The sequence below is a fragment of the Pleurodeles waltl genome, chromosome 3_1 (genome assembly GCF_031143425.1).
Source record: "Pleurodeles waltl isolate 20211129_DDA chromosome 3_1, aPleWal1.hap1.20221129, whole genome shotgun sequence".
NCBI lineage: Eukaryota > Metazoa > Chordata > Amphibia > Caudata > Salamandridae > Pleurodeles > Pleurodeles waltl.
The window spans coordinates 502,719,363-502,734,343 of record NC_090440.1 but is presented as its reverse complement, the minus strand read 5'-3'; positions in this window follow the sequence as shown (position 1 = coordinate 502,734,343).

Sequence of the window (14,981 nt, the reverse complement as noted above, 5' to 3'; positions counted from 1 at the left end):
AATGCTGCTAATCCCTCAACATATTTTAAATCAGGAAAGACTTGATCCCAAAGGTGTGTCCCTCCCCTAAATGCTGCTAATCCCTCAACATCTTTTAACCCAAGAAAGACTTGATCCCAAAGGTGTGTCCCAGCACTTGTGCAAAATAGGAGATCACTGCAGTGTGATGTCTGGCGCAGGTGACCAACCAACTCTCTCCCCTTAGCGTCCCCAGGAATGCCATGACTGAGGACAAAGCAAACCAATCTGCCCCAAGAATTTGTGATTAGCGCTAAACGCTCCCTCATAAGCCCACCTAGTTCTGGGGCCTAAACTGGCTGCCACGAGGTCCGTAATCTTAGGCACCAAGCTGCCAAAGACATTTCGGGAAAGGCGTAGGGGACTCCACTGCTCCTGGATGATAGAACCTGAAAACCTGCATTGTGAAATGAGATACTGCATCAGCAGTATGATTTAACAGGCGAGGGACATGTTTGGATTAAAAAAAAGTACTTACATTTCAGACAGAGCAGTACAACTTCCTTCAGCAACCTCAGAATAATTTTGCAAGTTGTTGATTAATGCAGTCCACCACTGTCATATTAACAAACTAGAACACAACTGACTGATTGAGGAGCTGCTATGGCCAAATGGACAATGCCACAGGATTAGAAACAGCTCTGGGAAACCTATGTTAGTAACCAGCCCAGATTGCACCCATTTCTTGGGCCACCACTGCGCACACCATGCTGACCCTAACATGGCATCAAACCCTTCACTACCTGCTGCATGGGTGAAAAAGCCTGGCTCCTCATTAGTTCAGGAATGCCCAGGCCACACCCCCATCCTGATAAAATCACTCTGAAAGGACTCCCAGTTTCTCATATCCTGTCTGACCTCACCGGACAGCCTGGTGTGATCATGCTTTACCTTCAGGCCAGACATGGCTTGGGCAGTGGACTGGGGGAAAGGTGTGCTCCATAGGGATGATCCATAATGCAAAATTCAGCTGTCCAACTAACACCTGCAACTGATATAGAGTGACAATCTTAGCCCCCAGACATGCCTGCAGAGCTGGGAAAAAAGCATTAATCTTTTCCCAGGGAAGCCTGCAGACCTCTGCTACAGAATCCAATTATATTCCCACTAATTCAAATGTGGTTGCAGGCCCCAGTATCTTGCCCTGCACAAGTGGAACCCCAAACTCCACCATTAAGTCTTTAAAAGTTTGCAAGGTGTCAGAGCATTGCTCAGTACTTAGTGGCAACAGAAAGAGAAAATCATCCAAGTAGTGCAACACCCATTGGTGGCCAGACCTGCTATGAAAACCCATTTGAGGAACCTGCTGAACTTCTCAAAATAGGTGCATGACACAGAGCAGCCCATCAGCATACATTTATCAAAGTAAAAGCCCCTTCAAATTGAAAACCCACAAAGGACAGACCTGGGTGTACCAGGAGCAAACGGAAAGCAGACTCAATATCAGATTTCACCAGCAGGGTCCCAGGTCCCAGCTCCTGAAGCTTCTGGATCACTTGATCAAGGGAAGCATGCTTAACCGAGCATAATGCCCCATTGATAGCCTTTTTCACTGTCACGTCATATATATATCACTTTTGTCAATATGTGTGTGGTTTCCCTGGGGGCTGCGATCGGCCCCCAGGAAAACCAGACCCACATATAAAAGTTATATATATATATATATATATATATATATATATATTTGCCACCAGTTGTCTTGCAGTTGCAGCTTGCGTCTTCAAATCAATGCACATACTTCAACTGACGCTTTTCAACTGTAGCTTTTAGGCAGCAATAAAAAAGTCAAGTAAGTATTGTGATTATGTTTCAGCTACAAAAGGGTCAGACTTGTCTAGTGGCAGTTTTAGTGCCATAAAGAAGCGCAGAAGGTTTATATGCCTTCTGCAAAGAGAAAATCTGTATTTTATGTAAATAGCTGAGTACATTAGTAAAGTCAGCCATTACCTGCGCTATAATACAAATGAAATGTATGTGCGGGGTGGAGGGCGGCTATGGAGAGATGAAGGGCACTTTTGCTGGGTGGTAATGAGGGAATCCGAGCAGGAGGGAGTGGGAGTACCAATAATGATTGTTGGACTGGGCGCAGGAGGTGCTAAAGACTGTGACCAATGGTATGTGACAAGGTGTTTTTTGAGTGTCTTGAAAGAACGTGCTGATTGAGGGAAGAAGCGCAGGTAAGGAGGCCTCTACTGTTGCACGTATCTCTCACACACCATCGATTTTGTGACTATCTACGTAGGCTAGTGTTTTAGAGCAACAGTTTAGCCAAGAGCAGAGATGGTATCTTGATGGATGACTGCTGCCGTCACTCGGGTTATAGAGGACAGCTCTGACATAGGATCAGAGACTGAGACATCAGATACTGAGACAGCATCTGAGGGATAGGACAATGGCGCAGACTCTGGGAGTGATTTTTCAGTCGGAGGAGTCCCATTCAATAACTCCTCTTCCAGTACATTATGAGGGAGGTGATGAGGACAGTCCTGCTGTCCCTTCGCAAGCAGTCTGTGCAACTGGGTAATAGTGGGTTAGCCCAACCCAGAGAGCAGGTGAATGCGGCGGCAAGCAGAGAGAGAGAGAGTGCTCTCTTGGGAGCTCCCCAATTTAGTTCAGCCCCAAATTGTGGAGACATCAAAATTATCTATCGCAAAACAAACTGGTTTTGTAAGGCAGGCACCTGTGTTTTTGGCCCTGGGTTCGGCGGCCATATAGAGAAACACACTAAACCCAAACATTTCTGGAAACTAGACATTCTGGGGAGTCCACAGAGGTGTGACTTGTGTGGATTCCCCAAAGTTTTCTTACCCAGAATACCCTGCAAACCTGAAATGTTGAATAAAAACTCTATTTTTCTCGCATTTCTGTCACACAAACTACAGGAATATGCTGGGATCCACAAAATTCCTACCACCCAGTGATTCCTTACTTGTCCTGATAAAAACACTACCCCACTTGAGTGCCTACACCTGGTGCCTACGTCAGGAATGGATCACCCCAGTGTCAACAGCTGCCTCATGTAAGGACCAACATTGACCGTTGTGTGATCTATTCCTGTCGCGGGCACCAGGCCTACCCACACAAGTGAGGTACCATTTTTATCGGGAGACTTGGGGGAACGCTGGGTGGAAGGAAATTTGTGGCTCCTCTCAGATTCCAGAACTTTCTGTCACCGAAATGAGAGGAAAAAGTGTTTTTTGGGCCAAATTTTGATGTTTGCAAAAGATTCTGGGTAACAGAACCTGGTCAGAGCCCCACAAGTCACCCCATCTTGGATTCCCCTGGGTTTCTAGTTTTCAAAAATGCACTGGTTTGCTAGGTTTCCCCAGGTGCCGGCTGAGCTAGAGGCCAAAATCCACAGGTAGGCACTGTTTTCTATGAAAAAATTTGATGTGTCCACGTTGTGTTTTGGGGCATTTCCTGTCGTGGGCGCTAGGCCTACCCACACAAGTGAGGTATAATTTTTATCGGGAGACTTGGGGGAACGCTGGGTGGAAGGAAATTTGTGCCTCCTCTCAGATTCCAGAACTTTCTGTCACCGAAATGTGAGGAAAACGTGTTTTTTTAGCCACATTTTGAGGTTTGCAAAGGATTCTGGGTAACAGAACCTGGTCAGAGCCCCACAAGTCACCCCATCTTGGATTCCCCTAGGTCTCTAGATTTAAAAAATGCACATGTTTGGTATGTTTTCCTAGGTGCCGGCTGAGCTAGAGGCCAAAATCTATAGGTAGGCACTTTGCAAAAAACAGCTCTGTTTTCTGTCAAAAAATGGGATGTGTCCACGTTGTGTTTTGGGGCATTTCCTGTTGCGGGCGCTAGGCCTACTCACACAAGTGAGGTATCATTTGTATCGGGAGACTTGGGGGAACGCTGGGTGGAAGGAAATTTGTGGCTCCTCTCAGATTCCAGAACTTTCTGTCACCAAAATGTGAGGAAAATGTGTTTTTTTAGCCACATTTTGAGGTCTGTAAAGGATTCTGGGTAACAGAACCTGGTCAGAGCCCCACAAGTCACCCCATCTTGGATTCCCCTAGGTCTCTAGTTTTCAAAAATACACAGGTTTGGTAGGTTTCCCTAGGTGCCGGCTGAGCTAGAGGCCAAAATCTACAGGTAGGCACTTTGCAAAAAACAGCTCTGTTTTCTGTCAAAAAATGGGATGTGTCCACATTGTGTTTTGGGGCATTTCCTGTGGGGGGCGCTAGGCCTACCCACACAAGTGAGGTATCATTTTTATCGGGAGACTTGGGGGAACGCTGTGTGGGAGGAAATTTGTGGCTCCTCTCAGATTCCAGAACTTTCTGTCACCGAAATGTGAGAAAAATGTGTTTTTTTAGCCACATTTTGAGGTTTGCAAAGGATTCTGGTAACATAACCTGGTCAGAGCCCCACAAGTCACCCCATCTTGGATTCCCCTAGGTCTCTAGTTATCAAAAATGCACAGGTTTGGTAGGTTTCCCTAGGTGCCGGCTGAGCTAGAAGACACAATCTACAGGTAGGCACATTGCAAAAAACAGCTCTGTTTTCTGTCAAGAAATGGGATGTGTCCACGTTGTGTTTTGGGGCATTTCCCGTCGCAAGCGCTAGGCCTACCCACACAAGTGAGGTATCATTTTTATCGGGAGACTTGGGGGAACGCTGGGTGGAAGGAAATTTGTGGCTCCTCTCAGATTCCAGAAATTTCTGTTACCCAAATGTGAGGAAAACTTGTTTTTTAGCCACATTTTGAGGTTTGCAAAGGATTCTGGGTAACAGAACCTGGTCAGAGCCCCACGAGTCACCCCATCTTGGATTCCTCTAGGTCTCTAGTTTTCAAAAATGCACAGGTTTGGTAGGTTTCCCTAGGTGCCGGCTGAGCTAGAGGCCAAAATCTACAGGTAGGCACTTTGCAAAAAACAGCTCCGTTTTCTGTCAAAAAATGGGATGTGTCCACGTTGTGTTTTGGGGCATTTCCTGTCGCGGGCGCTAGGCCTACCCACACAAGTGAGGTATCATTTTTATCGGGAGACTTGGGGGAACGCTGGGTGGAAGGAAATTTGTGGCTCCTCTCAGATTCCAGAACTTGCTGTCAGACGAAATGTGAGGAAAATGTATTTTTTTAGCCACATTTTGAGGTTTGCAAAGGATTCTGGGTAACAGAACCCGGTCAGAGCCCCACAAGTCACCCCATCTTGGATTCCCCTAGGTCTCTAGTTTTCAAACATACACAGGTTTGGTAGGTTTCCCTAGGTGCCGGCTGAGCTAGAGGCCAAAATCTACAGGTAGGCACTTTGCAAAAAACAGCTCTGTTTTCTGTCAAAAAATGGGATGTGTCCACGTTGTGTTTTGGGGCATTTCCTGTGGGGGGCGCTAGGCCTACCCACACAAGTGAGGGATCATTTTTATCGGGAGACTTGGGGGAACGCTGTGTGGGAGGAAATTTGTGGCTCCTCTCAGATTCCAGAACTTTCTGTCACCGAAATGTGAGAAAAACGTGTTTTTTTAGCCACATTTTGAGGTTTGCAAAGGATTCTGGTAACAGAACCTGGTCAGAGCCCCACAAGTCACCCCATCTTGGATTCCCCTAGGTCTCTAGTTATCAAAAATACACAGGTTTGGTAGGTTTCCCTAGGTGCCGGCTGAGCTAGAGGACAAAATCTACAGGTAGGCACTTTGCAAAAAACAGCTCTGTTTTCTGTCAAGAAATGGGATGTGTCGACGTTGTGTTTTGGGGCATTTCCCGTCGCAAGCGCTAGGCCTACCCATACAAGTGTGGTATCATTTTTATCGGGAGACTTGGGGGAACGCTGGGTGGAAGGAAGTTTGTGGCTCCTCTCAGATTCCAGAACTTTCTGTTACCCAAATGTGAGGAAAACTTGTTTTTTAGCCACATTTTGAGGTTTGCAAAGGATTCTGGGTAACAGAACCTGGTCAGAGCCCCACAAGTCACCCCATCTTGGATTCCCCTAGGTCTCTAGTTTTCAAAAATGCACAGGTTTGGTAGGTTTCCCTAGGTGCCGGCTGAGCTAGAGGCCAAAGTCTACAGGTAGGCACTATGCAAAAAACAGCTCTGTTTTCTGTCAAAAAATGGGATGTGTCCACGTTGTGTTTTGGGGCATTTCCTGTCGCGGGCGCTAGACCTACCCACACAAGTGAGGTATCACTTTTATCGGGAGACTTGGGGGAACATAGAATAGCAAAACAACTGTTATTGCCCCTTCTCTTTCTCTACATTTTTTCCTTCCAAATATAAGCAAGTGTGTAAAAAAGACGTCTATTTGAGAAATGCCCTGCAATTCACATGCTGGTATGGGGACCCCGGAATTCAGAGATGTGCAAATAACCACTGCTTCTCAAAATCTTATCTTGAGCCCATTTTGGAAATGCAAAGGTTTTCTTGATACCTATTTTTCACTCTTCATATTTCAGCAAATGAATTGCTGTATACCCAGTATAGAATGAAAACCAACTGCAGGGTGCAGCTCATTTATTAGCTCTGGGTACCTAGGGTTCTTGATGAACATACAAGCCCTTTATATCCCCGCAACCAGAAGAGTCCAGCAGACATAACGGTATATTGCTTTCAAAAATCTGACATCGCAGGAAAAAGTTACAGAGTAAAACATAAAGAAAAATAGCTGTTGTTTTCTGCTCAATTTCAATATTTTTTTATTTCAGCTGTTATTTTCTGTAGGAAAAACTTGTAGGATCGACACAAATGACCCCTTGCTGAATTAAACATTTTGTCTAGTTTTCAGAAATGTTTAGCTTTACGGGATCCAGCATTGGATTCACACCCATTTCTGTCACTAACTGGAAGGAGGCTGAAAGCACCAAAAATGGTAAAAATGGGGTATGTCCCAGTAAAATGCCAAATTTGTGTTGAAAAATGTGGTTTTCTGATTCAAGTCTGCCCTTTCCTGAAAGGTGGGAAGATGGTGATTTTAGCACCAGAAACCCTTTGTTGATGCCATTTTCAGGGAAAAAACCACAAGAGTTCTTCGGCAGCCCTTTTTTCCAATTTTTTGGGAAAAAACTAAATTTTCACGGTATTTTGGCTAATTTCTTGGTCTCCTCCAAGCGAAACCACAAACTCTGGGTACCATTAGAATCCCTAGGATGTTGGAAAAAAAGGACGCAAATTTGGTGTGGATAGCTTATGTGAACAAAAAGTTATGAAGGCCTAAGTGCGAACTTCCCCAAATAGCCAAAAAAGGTCTCAGCACTGGGGGGGGGGAAACGGCCCAGCAGCTAAGGGGTTAAAACCCTCATACAAAGCCTGCGCCGCTGATTGATTAGAGTAAGTATTGAGCCTGGGAACCATTGCCTTCAAGCTAACTGGGTGAGGGAGCTCTGCCAAAGCCTAGGTGGTCATTCCTGCTTCTTGGTGCCCTCTTCTTTGGAATTTTTAAAGCACTTGGATTCTGGGTGGAATGCCAAGCCACAAAATGAACAGCAATACTTGAATCTATAGGACCCCGGTGATCAGGTACAGGAATACTGGTTGGAACCCCAGCAGGCCTTTTTCCTCATCTCCTTGCACGGCTGCTAGCGGACCCTGTTCCTGCAAGAAAGGGCTGGCTGGTGGCAGCATCAGCCTGTTTCATGTAATCAGCCGTGTGATTATATCAATCTGGTCCCATGCTAGGGTTATCCTAGTGGCCTTAACCCTCCTGAACTCCTTATCATAATACTTCCAGGCTGACCCACCATACTTGTAATGCGTGCTCCCAATCCGATTTAATAGCACTCAAGTTGGGTGCCTAAATCATTGGAACTCTCTGCCAAAATGGCTCGGTACGTGGAGAAGCCTCTAACCCAATTCACCAGTAATTCCTCCACTTTTTTCTTGTATGACCAATGGCCGCAGTCCCTGGAGTGCGAACATTCTTTGCAACAATTGACTTCTTCATCCTCAGACTAATCCACCAGCAAATCAAAAATATCCACATGCGCCCATTCCTTCACCTCCATGGACAGATGCCTGCCCAACTGCTCATGCTCCAACCGCACATCACCCAAACCAACAGCCATTAATGGCATCCCCGTAACTGAATTCACCACCCCATGAAGGGGGGGGAGTCATCACTGTTGCTGCAGGTTCCCCGGGCATACTGCCCGCCATTGTGGTGCCCGACAGGGTGGGTATCTGGCTCGCTGTCTGGAAGAGGACCCCCAAATTCTGGTGCATGTGAGACCCGAGCAATCCCACCTGACTCCCTGAGAGGGGTGCAGTAACAACCAGTGGTGCCCCACTGGGCCAAATGGCAGGCCCTGGGTCGTCTGCACTACATTGGGATCCCTGACCACCCTTAGAACCATCCAGGTGATTCATCAAGATCCTAGCTCTTTCAAGATCATTGCCCTCATTGGTACCCACCAGAAGCCAGGGTCTGACCCCCTAAGATTGTTACCACAGTGTTAGCACCCTGAACCCTTGATGTACCTGTGTTAGTTGTTACCTGCCCCTGCAAATCCCTCTTATACCTGTCCTGCACATATGCCCTCTTCTGGAACAGAGGGTATACCTCCCTGGAACACCCACCATCCTAGGCCTCTCCACTGGCTCCGAAGGCACCCCCGAGGGTTGTGACTTCAGTGACACAGTCGCCTAGTCCATGGCATCCATTCTAAGCACCAAGGCCTCCAGGAGTGTCTCAGTCTGTGAATGTTTCTGCGCACCCCAGACATAATCGCACTCTAGGCCAGGCATCAATGCAAGACAAGCTACCTAAAGAGGCTAAAACACTAGCAGTTCACTCCCCCAAGTCATCGTTCAGACAAAAACCTCTAACTGGCCCTAAAGCAGCACTCGGAAATGATATACATGATTAGCTTACCGGGCGCTGAGCACCAAACTAGGCCCGCTGCCCTTTAAATGCAATGGACTAACCAAACCTATGCCCCAAAACCAAAAAAACTGGTGCCCTCACAAATACGCACCCGCCAGTCTCAGGCACAAAAAGTAAAACACTACAATGCCAGCTCAATCCCCCCACTTACCAGCCCGAAGCAGAAAACCCTACCATGAGATACCAGGATTTGAACCTTCAACCAAATGAGTGACCATCCAATGGGCTTTCCTAGAAACTCTCTGCAAACTGTACCTAAAACAAAGCCTGCAACTTTAAATTAATGCCCCCACTATCTCCCCCTCACCTGCAGCATCAGCGGTCCCAGCCAAAGCCGCCACCGAGCAAAACTTGTGTCAGGTGAGCAAATGCTCAAGCCTGTGTTGCGCCTGGGTAGGAGACGGCTGAGCTGTTGTTGATCCAGGCCACTGCAGCATGCAAAGGGGAGCGCCAGCCCTAGAATGGAGAAAAGGCAAAGGAAACAAAGAAAAGGGTCCCTCCGTTCCAGGTGATGGGGGGCAAGCGGCAGCATCCGTGTGTCTGTGTGCAAGGCAGTGAGCGGGAGCGAAAGACCCGCTCACCACCCACGGCCCCTTTAGGGTCCGGAGGCCCCCAAAACGGCCCATGCTCCCCCCGCCAGGAACACATGGAGCGTGTTATCGTTGGAAGAGGTTATCTTTATTCACAAAGACATATTAATAAAGCATATCATAAATTCAACACGTCAAGTGTAGAAAAATGTATCATTTCAGCAAACATTTTATTTACATGTTAACGAGAATTTATTGTGACCATAAATCAACCTGACAGGATCCCTTCCTGTCCTGAACCACCATTGGACCACACAGGTGACCTGTGCCTCACCTGTATCCGTAGGAGGGGCGGTTACCCTGTCTACACCGTACCTTGTCCTCCTGCTTAGGGTTCCACCCCCCCCTCCAACCACCAATCAGCCCTGGGGTGTAATGGGAGGAGCTAAGAGCTGAAGCCCTATGTTCCCCCCAGCGATCTGAGGTCTCTTACCCCCTGATCTGGTGTATCCATCTGCTGGTTGGCTCAGAACTTCAGGATCCCATCCCAGATGTCCTCCCGGGGGCCCCACCTTGGGGACCCCCTCCTATTGTTTCTAGTCACATTTATATCTCAATTTCCAAACCTTACTTCCAACTGCTAATGTACAGGAGAGGGTGGGTGGGACAAAAGCGGGTCGCCGAGCAGGTCCCGGCTGTCGCACGCAGGTAAAGAAGGATTATCCTTCTTTGGGGGGCTCTTAAATAGCCCCCCACCGGTATGCGGCAGCCAGAACCAGCCCAAGCAACCAACGTCGGCCCCACGACGCGCCTCCCCTGCCCACTTCCGCCCTAAACACCTCGCGAGGTGTCAGGGCGGAAACGTGGCCGATTCCGCGTATCCCCGGCGAGAGGTGCCGACCGGACAGGAAAGGGGATGGGGGGAGTGCCCCAGGGCCTTGGAGGCCCTTACCCCTAACGGGCCGCGCCCCCCCACTTCGGGGCGGGCGCTTTTCCCTTATTGGTCGAGCCAATGCGCGCGATACTGTCATGCAACCCGGAACCATTCCAAGTGCCTCTGGGGCTGTGCCAGCATGACAGCCAATCGCCAGTCACCACCCCACTAGAGAGGAAAAACAGGGGGTGCCACAGTGCGTTATGCCGCCATCCCCACCTGCTCTAGCCCAGTAAGATTTGACATATGTGCGGTTCCCCTAAAATGGAGGAGCCATGGCCATATGTTTGCATTGGCATGGTAGGCAAAAATAGTGGACTGGGATGTGGCACCCGGTAATTACTAGTGGCTGAGATGTAATCAAATATTCCACCCATCACTTTTTTTGTTTTCGTCCATGCATGAATGTGGCATGTCATAGTTATGTTTAACAGGGTCTCCTCATGAGCTGGTTCCAACCAGTTCAGCTGTAAATATGAATGCCAATCACTTTGTAACAAAGGTTAAGCAGGAAGAGGGGTGAGGATGAGAGCATTCTGCAAAAAGGGAAGATGAGGCAAGAACAAAGGAGGACCCCCTCTCGCCACCTCACCCCATATGATGCTACATCTCTTTTTAGTGAAACTCTATGGGTAGGAAATGTATCATACAGTACAGGTTACAGAATAACAAAGCCCTGCGCTTCTTCTTACAGGGCCATTGGCACAAAAAGAAACAAAAGTGGATTCCTTGCTGCAGTCAGCCAATCATGGGTACAGGCTCCCCTTTCACCCTGTTCCATACATACAACGCACATACCCCTTTCACACAGAGGGTGATGAAAATCACATAAATCCAAATCCGTCATTTTGTCCTACATTTTTGGTGCAAGGACTCATGCTGTGCTAAGAAATGGTGCAAAAACACTGCAACCAACAGTCGTTCGTGTTCTGTTGTTCCAGTTTATTTCCTGTATTTTTTTTACTGGAATGGAGTGTTCGTCCTAACTTTTCACAGCGAACGTGCATAATTAGTTGAAGTGGCTAAGGGTATTGATCAATTCCACAAACTACACTGAGGTGATTTAAATTTCACCCAGCGCTACTTTCGCATAGATGGGAGTGAAAATCCCCAGATATGAGAGACTAGCAGGATCGCTTAAATAGAGGAGACCAGTAACATCTTCTTCTCAAAAAGAAAGCTAAAAAATAGTTCAATTCCTTAGTGGAATCACTGCAGCCAGCACTACAAGTCCCACAAAGCTGTGCACAAGATGGTTGCGCTGTAGGGGTCCTTTTACCAGAGTCACGCACTGGGGTCTAAGGTAATGCAAAATGGAGCTCCCTAGCTTACCATGCGTGATTGTCCTGTTCTCTGAGGTAAAAATGAAAACACCTACAATTACGTTGCAATGACGTGCTAGTTATTAAACCTAGAGGAAGGGTGCAGGCTCTCCAGGGTGGACATGTCCCTCCTAAAAGTTTAACTTATGACAAGGATCAACTTTTTATAGTTCGTTAATTGTAGTATTAGGTTTATTAAAGATTTAATATAAAACATGTTGCAGTAGTACGTTCAGTTCTTGATATGAGGTGCAATGTTCTTCCGTTTATTATGCCCTTCTCCTTATGGTGTCCAGGGACGCTCCAAAGTGTGCAAAAGGTGGGATGTTGACACCATGCCAAATAGAAAGAACTACTCGAATACATGTGTGCTTCTCGTCTTGCATGCAGGAGATTCTTATCCTGGATGCGTGTACGTGCTGTGCACATCGGCGGTGCCACTGTGGCAAGAGCTGAGCCTGTGAGGGCCCCCTTCCTTCCCCACTCACAGCTCCGAAGCCGCTCCCTGCCCTGCACAGAACGAAGGCTTTTCTCCGCCACTGTAAATCATGCCCCCTGTCCCGCGCGCGCCACCGCGCGGGGAGCCCCCTCCATTACTCACGCGCTCCTAATGACCTGCCTCGTCGGCTGGCACAGGGCTCTTTCCAGTTGCTACGGAGAAGATTTAGACTGGGTTTAATGTGCTTGGGTATATCAAAAAGCACTGCGGCAGCGAGCGCAGGGGGTGTTCTTTTTCTCCATTAGCGTTAACTTCGGCTGTTTTTCAACCCCGGCATGTTTTCTTTCCAGAGGCTGGTCCGGTCTGAGCGCGGGGCACTATGGGGCTCGAGACATAGACTGCCTATTTTGCATGATAACATGAGTTAATGTGTTTTAATATGAAGCAGGTGCTCGGCCAGGTACCTGGGAGCCTGGCTCCGTGTGCACAAAGTAGCACGTATATAGCGTGTGCAAAATAAAAAGAAAATCATCATAGCTACGCTCACACATGGACACATATACATACATCTACTGTAAGGTTTGTGACAACGAAATGCAGTGCAATTCATAGGAACAAAAACCAACAACACACAGAGCAGACATCAATTGATAATACGCATGTATGTAAGAGATCAAGAGATAAGAGAGATAAGAGAGCAAACTAAATGGCAGAGTCGTGTCCAATAGCGGTAAGGGTTGTGTGAGTGTAAGAAAACATAGATGAAGACAAAAGTGTAAGTGTGTGGGTGTATGTGTGTGCAATTAAATAAAAGCGATGCTGTTATTGTCTTCACCTATCTTTTCTTCGAGTGACAAAAACTTTAACCCTCTTAGACATGGCACGGCCATTAAGAGTGTGTCTCTTATTTTTTACCAGCGTGTATAAATGTGAATTATTCATTGATTTCTATTTTGCGTGTTCATGTTTTTTCTTTCAATACATTGCAATACATTCCCTTGTCACAAGTCTTACATTTAATAGACACCAATCATCTCACAATATGCCTGTTTGTTGTTTATATGATTATAACTGACTGTGTGTGTGTGGGGGGGGGGAGGGGGTGGTAGATAGTTAGATAGATAGATAGATAGATAGATAGATAGATAGATAGATAGATAGATAGATAGATAGATAGATAGATAGATAGATACAGGGCTCTATACATAGATAGATAGGGGCAGGGCTCTATACTTATATTCCCAAGTTGGTATAAGGAATATATTTGTTTTCGTTTGAGAAAAGGGTTTTGTTTGTAAGGGTAAAGATACCCAGAAGGGCTTTTTTACTTTATTCAAATAATTCGTGGAGTCCCTGCACATTTATGTGTGGGAAAAGCGGCGTGTTCGGCAAAAAACAATGTCTGGTCTGTAATTTGAAGCAGGCTGCAGACCAGGAATCAATAGTTCAGTGGACTCTGACCCCGCCCTCTGCCGGATCAGATTCAGCCGGAGCTTCTGGGCTCTGGGCTGGATTAATATTTCAGCAAAGTGATAACTTCATTTCTTCCCAGAGCTCTATCAGTACACCGAATTAAAAGGCAAAAATAGCCCCCTGCACACAATAATGCCGGTCGACAAATTATCAGTGAAATAGACGTTCCTTTTCAAATCCACCTGCATTTCAAATGACCGAAAAGTTGCCAATGAGACCAAATGGATGTAAAAAAAAAAGGTATCTCACATAAGGTAAACTTACTATAGGTACTGGGAGATATTAACGTGCCCCATAAGTGAGTGTTTGAGTTGGGGAAGGGGTTGGATCTATGTGTATTTAAACTTTGAGCAGCTCGATAACTGGAGTGATTTAGCCATTCATAAATACAATTACAAATAATAATAATAATAATAATAATAATAATAATAATAATAATAATAATAGATTGCCAAGAACGGTGTGTGTCGATTCGTCAATGTAAGGAAGTTTTAGAAAAGTGATTTCAAATGCTTTCTTTCCCAGTTTGTAGTAGTCCGTGACTCAGGTGAGGTGTAGTGCGTATACAGTATACTACATACGCTTATTTCGAATTGCAGAAGGGAGACGGTATTTTTCCGGGTGTTTTGTGTCTTTAAAGTCAGCGGGGTGTTGAGTTCGGAATCAGATTAAAAGCAATGTTGAAAGCGAAAAAATCAGATATCCCTTATTTCTTGTGTCTAAAGGTGAGTGGATCTGGTAGGCGTGTGTTTGTTCCGTTCTTTCTTTGTGCTTTTTTGGGATGCTGACATTCTTTATATGTTTTATTCATTATTTTTACAGCTCGTATTCGCATCGCTCGTGCCCCTTCTTCATCTTGATAACATCACTAAGACCATTTTAGCACCAATTAAATCTTTTTTTTTTTCTCCAGAAAGCTGACATTTCAGAGCTTAAAAGTTGACGTGTTGCCTCGAGGATGTCATATTTTGATTTTTTTTTTTTCTTTTTATATTGTTTTCAGCTCGCTTTTTGCGTTTTTTCCCCCTTGTATCCCGTCACAGAGTATCTGTAAGAAGTGCTTTTGAGCGCTCCCTTCAGATCTCACAGACTCGGCGTCCAGCCTGAAACCTGGTGGCATGAATGATATGGTCTTGTACATCAAAGGGAGGCGGGAGTTTTAAACAAGCTGTAACGGAAGTCAATGCGAAGCCGTAATTAAAATACCTACATAACCTTATATTTGAAAGAAGAAATTCCAAGGGTACAGGATCAAGAAAATAAGAGTAATATTGATATCGAATATAGATGGATGACTGTTTCCTGCTACTGTAACAAGGAATGAAAAGTGTTGGACTCCTTAGTGCCTCTCTGGGCTCATGTTTGTAGCGTAGCAATTAATAAACTCGTCAACATACGTGGAATAAAGTCCAGCGCCACAGTCATTCCCATAAATAA